This window comes from Leopardus geoffroyi, chromosome B4, assembly GCF_018350155.1.
Source record: "Leopardus geoffroyi isolate Oge1 chromosome B4, O.geoffroyi_Oge1_pat1.0, whole genome shotgun sequence".
Taxonomy (NCBI): Eukaryota; Metazoa; Chordata; class Mammalia; order Carnivora; family Felidae; genus Leopardus; species Leopardus geoffroyi.
Window position 1 is genome coordinate 132,951,168 of NC_059341.1, and position 10,533 is coordinate 132,961,700.

The window sequence follows — 10,533 nt, forward strand, 5'->3', positions numbered from 1 at the left end:
CAAATTTATGTGACTGATAGATAATGAATGAGTACAAATGTCACCTGACGCCTGCCACCGGCCAACTTTACCCAAGTAGCAAGTGCACAGCTTGGGAGGAGTCATTTCCTGTGCAAATGCTTCTAAGGGTAACAGTGTCGTTATTTCACGCTTAAAGCACCAAGAGGAAGAGACAAGAAATTACAAAATCACTGAGACAGGACAGGAAGGCACTGGGGGTAGAGGCGTGAGGAAGAGTGAAACCCTTGTGCTAAGTTGACTCCAGACAAAAAAAAAAAATGACCCCTCTTCCTGGGCCTCTACAGGCCCACCTGGGAAAAAAAGGGGCCTCACCTGCACTTATAGCATCTTGAAGACAAGGGTTAGATGACAAACTGCCTGGCTCTCCAGGACCTCACGTGGGGCCTTGAGTATCTGCTGACCGTGGAAGGAATAAAATGAGAATGCAAATCAGATGTAGGGCCAGCATGCAGGGGCCTCCCTTGACACCTTCTCACCAGGGCACTCAACTCCCCAATCCCGTGCTGGTCAATTCCAATGGAGGGCCTGTACCTCGCCACCACCATTGCAGAACCTGTTTCGCTCTCCCAGGATCCTGGCAGAAGGACCCTTTTCCGGAATGTGCCTTCTGCTGGTCTCAGGCAGGGGCCACGCCCACAGGCTGCGTTGCCTCTGTGGGCCTGCCGGGTGGCGAATAATGGCCCCAAGGATATTAGGTCCTAATCCCTGGAAACTGTGAAGGTGACTGAAGACAACATTAAATGAAGGGTTTTGAGATAGGGAGATTATCTTGCATTATTAAGGTGGCCCTAAATGGAATCCCAAGTGTTCTTTAAGAGGGAGGCAGAGAAGAGGAGAGGGCAGAGATTGGAGTGGTGTGGCTATAAGACAAGGAATACTGGAGGCTGCCAGAAGCCGGAAGAGGCAAGGAACGGACTCTCCCCTAAAGCCCCCAAAGGGAGCATGGCCCTGCTGACACTTTGATTTCGGTCCATCGATTTTGATTTTGGATGCCTGGTCTTCTGAACTGGGAGAGAATACATTTCTGTTGCTGATAAGTCACCGAATTTGGGCTGACTTGTTACAGCAGCCACAGAAAAGTAACAAGGGCCCCGGAGAAATTCTCGCCTTTGCTGTTGAGGTCTCCCGTGTTTGTGCCGTGCCCCTCCTGCCGTCCTGACTGTCGTCACTGATGCCACCCATCGGACTTGTGAGATCACACGCAGACCCGTCTCCCCATCTCTCTGCGCCTCGCCTGTCTGCCGTCCACTCATTCAGCAACGCTCTGCCCTTCTGGGCTCTTCCCTGTGCGGCCGCCATTCAGTTGGCCAGTCTTCCCCATTCTTGCTCCTCCCCTCTCTCCTCATCATCTCAGACACAGTGGCAGGGCGGGCGGTGGACAGCTTTGCCCACTGGAACAAGGGGGCTGACAGTGTAGACACTGCAGTGGGGCCACGCGATGGCTTTCCTTGTCGCTAGACACTTTTGCCTTGGTGGCTCCTTCCTTCATTTTATATGTATGTGTATATACACACACACACACACATATATATATATGTATACATATATATTATATATGTATATATGTACATATATATAAAGTTTATTTCTTTATTTTGAGACAGAGACAGTGTGAGTAGGGGAGGGGCAGAGAGAGGGGGAGAGAGAGAGAGAGAGAGAGAGAGAGAGAGAGAATCCCAAGCAGGCTCCATGCTGTCAGCACAGAGCCCGATGCGGGGCTCAAACTCACAAAACCATGAGATCATGACCTGAGCCGAAACCAAGAGTCAGACGCCTGAGCCCCCTGGGTGCCCCAATAAAAAAAAAAAAAAAATATATATATATATATATATATATATATATATATATATATATATATATATTTAAAGTTCTATATTATGATCACATTGGCCGAAAGAGTACTGCAATGTAGGCTTGATTCATGAGTAAATATTTATTACTATTATATGTAATTTTCCTTCTGGTGTTAAAAGGATGAAAACGAAAACATTTCCGTGGGCCCTGGGCACCACACCTGTTCTGCCTGATGGGAAAGTTCGCCGTGCGCTGGGGATGTTCGAGGAACTGCTCAGCCGGGGGGAGCCCGAACGGGCCCACCGGGGCGCTCCTGGGCCACAGAACACTCTCCGACTCTCACCCAGACCAGCCAGAGGAAGTGAGGCGTCAGGATAGGAGTGATAAAAGGTGAGGAGGATACAGGAGCCACAGCCCTGGCTCCAGGCCAGGTGCCCCACTTGCTTGCTCTGTGATCCGGGGGCGGCCACTTGGCCTCTCGGAGCCATTTGCCTCACTCATAAAATGTGAATAGTAGCGACCATCCTGTGTGTGACCTTGGGCAAGTCAGCAAGACCCCCTGGCCTCTGTTTCCCCGTGTGTGAGGTCAAGTGAGGAGAGAAACTGCTCAAACATCAAGGGCTTTTGCCAATGGAGATCTTTGGGAAGACGAGGGAGGAGGTCAGCCTCCTGGTCTGTCGTGGGCTCGTAGTCAAGTCAGGGAGCTTCTCTGTGCTTCCAGAGACCCAGGCGCCCACATGGAGGTGGAATGGCCTGTGTACCCCTCTGCCTGCCCCGCGTGCCAGGGACAGGTCCATAGCGCTCAGTCGTGCGCACAAGTGACACACAAGTGACAGTAAAGACTCCAGCCACCTCACTGCTGCCCAGGCCACCTCCACTTCTTCCTGTCTGCTGTCAGCACAGGTCAGCAGCCAAGGGTGTCCGCGTCTGTCCCTTAATCATCACAAGCAGAGCATCCTTGTTGGGGGTGCGGTGGGGGAGGACTTGACTTTAATGTCAGGCTTCCCGGCAGCAGGAACACGTTTGGCAGCTATGGGGGAGGAGGGGGTGGCCTCAGAGGATCTTGGGGCCCTCCCACCCCCCAGGGCTGTTTCTCTATCTCCTTGGGATCTGATGTGGGCTCCCTGTTCCACCCTGCCCCAGCTGGCGACAGGACTCCACATTTATGGGATCTTTCATCCCGAGAACTCAAAGAGCTCTGTCACTGGGTGGCAAGCAGTTAAGCCTGTTTTATGGACGGGAAAGGCCAGTCCGAGGAAGGAAAGGTACTGGGGCCAGGTTACTAAGTGGGCCAGCCGGGCGCCAGGGACCTGGAACAGAAGGACACTCCCAGCCAGGCTCTTATGGGTGACTGTGCCTTAGTCGTCTCTGTCCCCCCACGCCTGTTACAGGGCCAGCCTCCTAATAACCGCTCAGTAAACCTGCGTCCGCTAACTGCCTGACTCCCCAGCCTTCAGACACCCCACACCCCAGTGTGGCAGCCGCAGACCCCTGAGTGCCCCGCTTGCACTCCCCAGAGCTGAGCCCTCCTTGGCCTCACCCAGGGCCCCTCCCGCTCGCACACCTTTGCCCAGGCCGCTCACTGGCCTAGAATGCCCTTTCCCCATTTCTCGGCCTGATGAATCTCTACGAAGCTTTCATGGGTGGGCTCAAATGTCACTTGTCCCATGGGGGCTTGCTTCCTTGCCTCCAAACTCCCCAGGCGGGAGGAAAGTCTCCCATACCATGTTCCGGCATCCCTCATCCCCTTGTCCAGGCGCTTCTCGCACTGTGTTCTGGAATGGGAGCATCAGTCACCCACAGCGCCCAGGGATAGCGTGAGCTCTAGACAGGCCAGTGCCTGACGCTCGGTGGAAGCTTTGACGATCACTCCTTGCCCCCTGCAAGGCGTCTGGCCGAATGGCTTGCCCGGCCTGTGCGGTCAGGAGGCCAGTCAGAGGCAGCACTGGGGCCTCTGAGGGCACTGGCCCCTGGGCCACCGCTCATGGGCTCATGTAGAAGAACTTGCCTGATATCCCCGTGAGGTTGTCTCTCCTGCAAATGACTCCCAGCCCCTTGACATCCCCACCACCCGCTCCCCCTCCTGTGGGGACATTGCTGGGCCCGTTAATCAGCCCTTCTCAGCCTCAGTGTCCTCATCCGTACAATGGGGATGGCGTTGACGTGTCTACTTCATACAAGCTTAGCCCAGTGCTTGGCACAGAGTGAAGTACTCGATCAATGTCGACTGCTTTCTAATTTACGAAGCATTTGTTCAGCCGATGCCTACTGCGTGCCTGCTCTGCCAGTGACCCGGAGCCGGTCCCGCTGGAGAGGGTGGTGAGTACGCAGATCATCACTACACAGTGAGGCCCCGGGAGGGACACAGGCCTCTAAGGGCCCCTCTGACCAGGGCCTCGGTGTCACTTCCATGGGCCCTTCCTCCGTAAAAATATTAAAAATTCTCCTCTGCAGCTCTGTTGGTATAAAGGGCAACATAATTCAGGCTACGCTGTATCCATTTCCCCCCCTTCTGATGGAAAACATGTCCTCGGGCCTTAAAAGTGCTGTGGGCCCTGGTACTGTGCCTGCTGTGCGTAAGGGTCTGGCTGCCACTGTCCTCACCCAGATCTGGGGAGTCAGAGAAGCTGCCATTCCGCCCTGCCCTCCCCGGGGCCTGTGGTGAGGATGTGAGCTGCACCGGACGACAGGGGCAGCGGTCCTCACAGCATTGCTATTGTTGGTGTGGCCAGCAGGCCTCTCCCACGCAGGGACAGACCTCCGAGGGGCCCTCGGCCCTCAGCACCCAGCTGTCAGCGCAGCAGCTGGTACGGGGAGGAAGGTCCCACCATGAGTCACTCGGTGCAGTTCCCAGAGAGGGCGCAGGACTTGCGAGCCCTTGGGCGTGGCTGGGGGCGTTTCAATCTGGGGACCCCAGATCATTCAGTTCTCCTGTGCCCCGCCCCTGTTTCCTGGGGGTATGTACCTCCGTGGGCGTGGGCCAATCTGGCTGACTGGTTCTGGTGGCCCATAAGTGGGGCGGGGCAGGACAGCAGAGGCCACCTGTGGTCACCTGCTCGGCTCAGCCCTATCAGCCCGTGAACTTCTCGGCCAGCACCTCCAAGGGCACCGTGTCCAGCCCCGGTCGGCAGCCACAAGCCCAGGGCCTCCCTGTGCTCAGACTCCCGCATGCCATGGCTTCCTGGTGGTCAGGGGCTGGGGGCTCAAGAAGTTTCCCTTCCTGTGACTCAGCCTTCTTGTCACGCTCTTGACAGCTTTCCTCTTGGGGCCAGGGTGGTTGCGGTTATTTGAAATTCAGGCAGTTTCTCAGTCTTCCCTCTCCAGCCCCTCCGCAGCCGTCAGCCCCCCACCCCAGATCCTTCAGAGCTGGGTCCCTGCTCCACTCCACGCCTCACCCCTAACTGCCAGCCTCCCTCCTGAGACCAGCTCCTTGAATCCTGTCCCCCTTCTTCTTCCCTCCTAGGCTCCAACCTTTCCCCTGGGAACCCCTCAGCGCAGTGTGACCTCCTCCTCCCTGCCCAACAGTCCCCTCTGCCCCTTGGGGCCCCTCATGCTGTTGCCCTCCCCTAAGAACTCCAGCCCCAGAACTGCATTCTGAATGATCTCTGCAGCAACCTGGTTCTGTGCCCACTCCACGCTTTCTCTTCAGCCTCCACGAAGCTTCTAGAACAATCTTCCTTAAGCACAGGCTGGACTTTGTCCCCTGCCTCTGGCTGACCACCTGTCCTTGGCTCCATCAAGCCCAAGGTCAGGTCCAGCCTGGCCTCGAGGGCCCCCATGGCATGGCCTCTGTCTGCACCTCCCCCCACCCCCCGGCCCTGTGGCCTTCCCTCCCCACCTTACACAGAAAAGAATTAGTACACCAGGCTTGAGACAGAGACCTGCTTTCCCAGCTGGCCCTTGGCTGGCATCTGGAAGCCTGGATTTCTGCATGGTGCCCCCCATTGCCTAATAAGAGTGGCTCACTGTGCTATTCCCCCAGTGCCAACATAGCAGGTGCTCAATAAATACCGGTTGAATGAATAAATAACAGCCTTCCCTGGTGCGCATTGTTGTCTCCCGGTGAGAAAAAGGGATGTGATGCGTGATTCGTCCAAGGTCACGTAGCCAGTTACTGACAAAAGCAGAGCCTTCTGAATCCAGGGCACGTGTCTCATTTCCTTTGGCCAGGGGCTGCCTGAAAGCTCAGAGGGAGGTGCAGGAACCACACGAGCAATGAGAGAGGGGCCCAGTGGGCACCCTCTGTCCACGGCCTCGACCAGAGCGATTCTAGAGGACAGGTCTGTGCCCACTCACTTGGCCTTCTGCTCTTGCCGGAGGAGCATCTCCAGGGGCTGCGCCAGGCCCGCCGCACAGCCCGGGCTCAGTACTGCGGCCGGAGGGGCGTGCGCGGTTGCTGGCTGCCCGGGGAGCAGAGCCGAAGGCGGTGCCAGGCCTCGGAGGGACCTGCCTGGCTCCTGTCCCTCCGGGCTCAGCCCGCCCAAGTGCTGGGGATGGCGTGGGGGCGAGAGGGCCTCCGCCCCCCATTCTGCCACACAGCGGCAACTCCCTTGGGCTCTGGCCCTACACCACCTCGGATTAATTTGACTTCTGCCACTTTCCCCAGATCCCAGCTACACCTGTGCCCGGATTCTGATGATGTGTCCCTTCTCTGTAGCTGCCGGGGCAGGGCAGAGTAGTAGAGGGGGCACAGGATTTGGCCCCGGTCGGCTAGCTGCAGAGCGTAAGCCCTCTCGTGCTGCAGCGACCAGAGCACGGGCATCAGAGGGCTCGAGTTGGCTCAGGCCTCCCGTGTACCCAGGAAGAAGTTGGGGGACAGCAGCACGTAGCGCACGTGATCCCTTTCGGTCACAGAAGCATCGCTTCCCAGCCTGCTCCCACAGTCCCCAGGCTTACTGTTCAGAGCACAAGCGAAGACAGCGCAGTAAACACAAAAGGGTCCCCTCATCATTTAGCTGCGGTGCCAGCAAAGGTCATGGTACCAGCACCTTGGAACGACTCAGGCCAGCAAGCCCTGCCCCAGAGCCTCCTCCCTGTGCCCCCACCCCCAGTCTGTTCCTTTCCTTTCTCAAACTCCAGTGACAGCCACAGGGACTTGCCTACCGTTTTCACACCGTCAGGCTGCTGCTAGCCTCCACGCCTCTGCTTGTGACCTCTACCTGGCAGCCCATGTCACTCTTCCTGTCTTGGCTAACACTCCCCTAACACACACACACACACACACACACACACTTAAATCTTTCAAATCCTACTGACAATGGCATCTCCTCCAGGAAGTCTCCCTGGACTCCAGGGTGGGCTGTGAGTCCCTTCACGGCACTCTGTGCCCTCTGCTGCCTTCCTCATTAGCACTGTCCCCTGTCCCCCGCCAGAGGTGGGCCAGTGTCCGAGGCTCCGTCTTGGGCTGGCAGGGAGAAGGCTCACAGGCACAGTGGGTGGAGTCCAGAGGACCACGGTCTGCGTCCACTATGGAGATGGGGTCCCTGGGAGGAGGAGGGGGATGCAGCCCACATGGGGGACAGGACGGGGAGGGGAAGGCTCGGGGCGTGGCTCAGGATGGGGGGGGGGGACTCTCAGTGCGCTGTGTCCCAAAGCTGGGCCCGCTCACCTGGGCGTGTGAAGAAGATTTTGCAGAGCCTTCTGTCAGTAGTGTGCCGTCTCAGATCACCTTGACAATGTTCACCCTTCCGCCCCCAGCTGGGGGAACCCTCCAGAATTCCAGGATTCTGTCCCAGAAAGGAGGGAAAGAAGGACACGCACTCATCAGGCCCTGGGCACTCTCCTAACACCTATCAGCTCAGTTAAATCTCTAAAATGTGAGATATAGGCTGACCACCACCTTTACAGGAAGCTGAGCTTGGGGAAATTAAGTGGCTTGTCTGAGGCAAGCATCTGGTGAATGGTGAAGCCAGAGGGTCTGATTCAAAGCAGATGCCCTTTCTACCCTCTAGGTGCCCCCTCTGGGGGGGCAGGGAAACCCAGGGGCAAGATGGAGACCCGTAGCCCTGGCTGTGCTCCGGGGGCCCCGGGCTTCCAGAAACCTGGCCTCAGAGGCTCACCGAGACAGGAGGAAAGCCACCTGTTCTAACCGTGTTGCTCAAAGGCAGAGAAGCGGCAGAGGTGGGCAGGGGTCTCCCGATCCTGGGTCAGCCTGATATTCGACAGAAAGCGCCCCCCCCCACACTTCCCACCCGGCCCTTGGCCCCAGAGCCCAGCACTGGAAGCCTCATGCTGGGCCCCAGACCGGCTGGTCCTGGGGGAGGGGGTGTCTCGGCACCTTGCCCACAGCACCAGGGACAGAATCCTGCACCTGTGAGGGAGCTGCATGGCTGTGGGGGTAGCTTTGCCTCCCTGGGCCTCAGTTTCCTCATCTGCCAAAGTGGAATGAAGACGCCCACTTTAAGGGACCACGGTGTGGCTAGAACGATGTCGTGGCACAGTCTTGCCCTTATACGCTAGCTCCCTTCCCTCTTCTCTGGCTTCCTTCCAAAAATGGTCCGCAGGAAGGCCTTTCTAAAGTCAAGAGAGAAGGGGCGCCTGGGTGGCTCAGTCAGTTAAGTGTCCGGCTTCGGCCCAGGTCGTGATCTCGCCGTTCATGGGTTCGAGCCCCACGCCAGCCTCTGTAAGCTACTTTGGATTCTGTGTCTCCCTCTCTCTCTCTCTCTCTGCCCCTCTCCCACTCATGTTCTGTCTCTCAAAAATAAATAAACATTAAGAAAATTAAAGTCAAGAGAGACGGTCCAGCAGAAGGGGCCTGGGCGAAGGGAGGGGGGTGGTTTGTCTCTGAAGAACACTGCACTTACAATATGCTCTGGACTCACCTCTCTGCTCAGCTCTTAGTGGCTGTGTGGCCCCGGGCAGGGTAGTTAACCTCTCTGTGCTTCAGCCTCTTCACCCTGCCTCACCAGGTGCAATCACAGATGTGTGAGTGGCTGTGGAGGAACATTCCTGGGTTTTTTTGTTTTTTTTCCTTTGGGAATGTGGAGTGTGGCCAATGTCCCTTCCCAGGGTGACTGTTGGCTCGGGGTGGGGGTGGGGGTGTCTCTCCTCTGGAGGCGACGCTCCCAGCCACAGGATGGAGACGTGCCAGGGTGTCCCTTCTTGCTTTCTAGGATGGCTTCTGGGGCGGGGGGGGTGGGGGGTGGGGTGTCGCTGAGAGGGACGGGCCCTGCCTGCATTTTCCTCTGCACCCAAGTCCTGTGGCCTGTGTTGGCCATGGAGGCGGGGTAGGGGCTCCGCCCTGCCCTGCTTGGAGCAAACCCTCTAAGCGGAAAATCCAAAGGGGCCTGAAAGGCAGCTTCTAGAGTGCTCCCTCGCTCTACGAAAATGTATTAATTTGGCCTCTTCCCCCGGAGGCCAATCAAATTGTATTAATTTGGCCTCTTCCCCCGGAGGCTAAGGTGAGAGTCAGAGCCGAAGTGGCCCCCCAGAGGGGGCACTCCAGCACAGAGGGAGGTGCTAAGGTATTGGGGCTTGGGGGTCGAGGGGGAAACCCTCGGAATAACCCTCTGGACAAAGGGGCGATGGAGTGCGGAGGTGGGAACGGGTGGAGGATGAGGTGAGCAGAGACCTGCCGCATCTCTGGCGTCTGCCCTGGGCCGGGTCCTAAGCACCTGCCCCTCCATGCTCCCGCGGCCCTGCCAGGTGGGGACTGCTGAGCAGGCGGGGTGACAGGAGGGGGCTCAGGGATTGAAGTGGGCGTGCTGAGGCCCGGCTGGGTCATAGCTTGCTGCGCCCGCATGCAGGGCACACAGTAGACGCTCAGTAAACGTTTGTGAGTCACGAGCGGAAGGCAGAGCTAACTCAAAGCCACCACGCCTCTTCCCACTTGGGCCTGATGAACCTGAAGAGGGGGCCTGGCTGGGCCTTGGAGAACAGCAGGGTGTAGGCAGAGCCCCGCCGGCCCTCCCAGCGTCCTTATGTGGGCCCCGGCGGGGACGGTCGCGGCTGAGCCCTGTTATGCCCACGTGTGGCCACAAGAGGTCGCCCCGCACCGCCAGCTGCAGCGAGAACAGCCTCCCAGAGGGCTCAAGGCCACAGTCCTCTTGGACTCCTCCAAGAGTCACAGACACGCACCCAGACCTCCTCCAACAGGGCGGGCCCAGCAGGTCATGCTGGGGTTACAGCTCTCAGCCCGGTGGCCGTGGAAGCGTCGCCACGGGGGTAGGAAGTGCCCTCGGGGGTCTGGCTTAGCAGCTCTGCCCACCTGAGGGTCAAGGCTGGCCCCGGGTGTCGAGGCAGCTGGACCTTGCTGACAGGGTGAGGAGTTGGGCTTTACCCTGGGGCAGCGGGGGGCTGTCAGGCGGGCGTTAAGCTGGGGCACAGCACAGTCCTGGCTGCTGTTGGGGGAGCGAGATGGGGGTGACGAGCTGGGTTAGGAGGCCCTGCTCTCCCGTGCACCTGCGGCATAGCCACGGCCCAGCTCCACCCTTGATTAGCAAAGCAGGTTACTTACTGGCTTCCGGCTGCCTCTCCCGAGTCCTCGTCCTCGGAGCTGGAAGAAGAGGCCTTTGTTCCTGGCTCTACGGCATCACGATCCCGCAGGAAGCTTCCGTGGCTCCCTCCCTGCTGACACGGGTGTGCCTCACCCATCCCTAGCCCAGCCCTGCCCCTCCCCACCCCCAGCTTCCTTGGCTACAACGCCAGACCCTGGGCCCTATGGAAATCCCTTCCAGGTCCAGCTCAAATGTCACTTCCTCTGAGAAGCCCTCTGGGCCG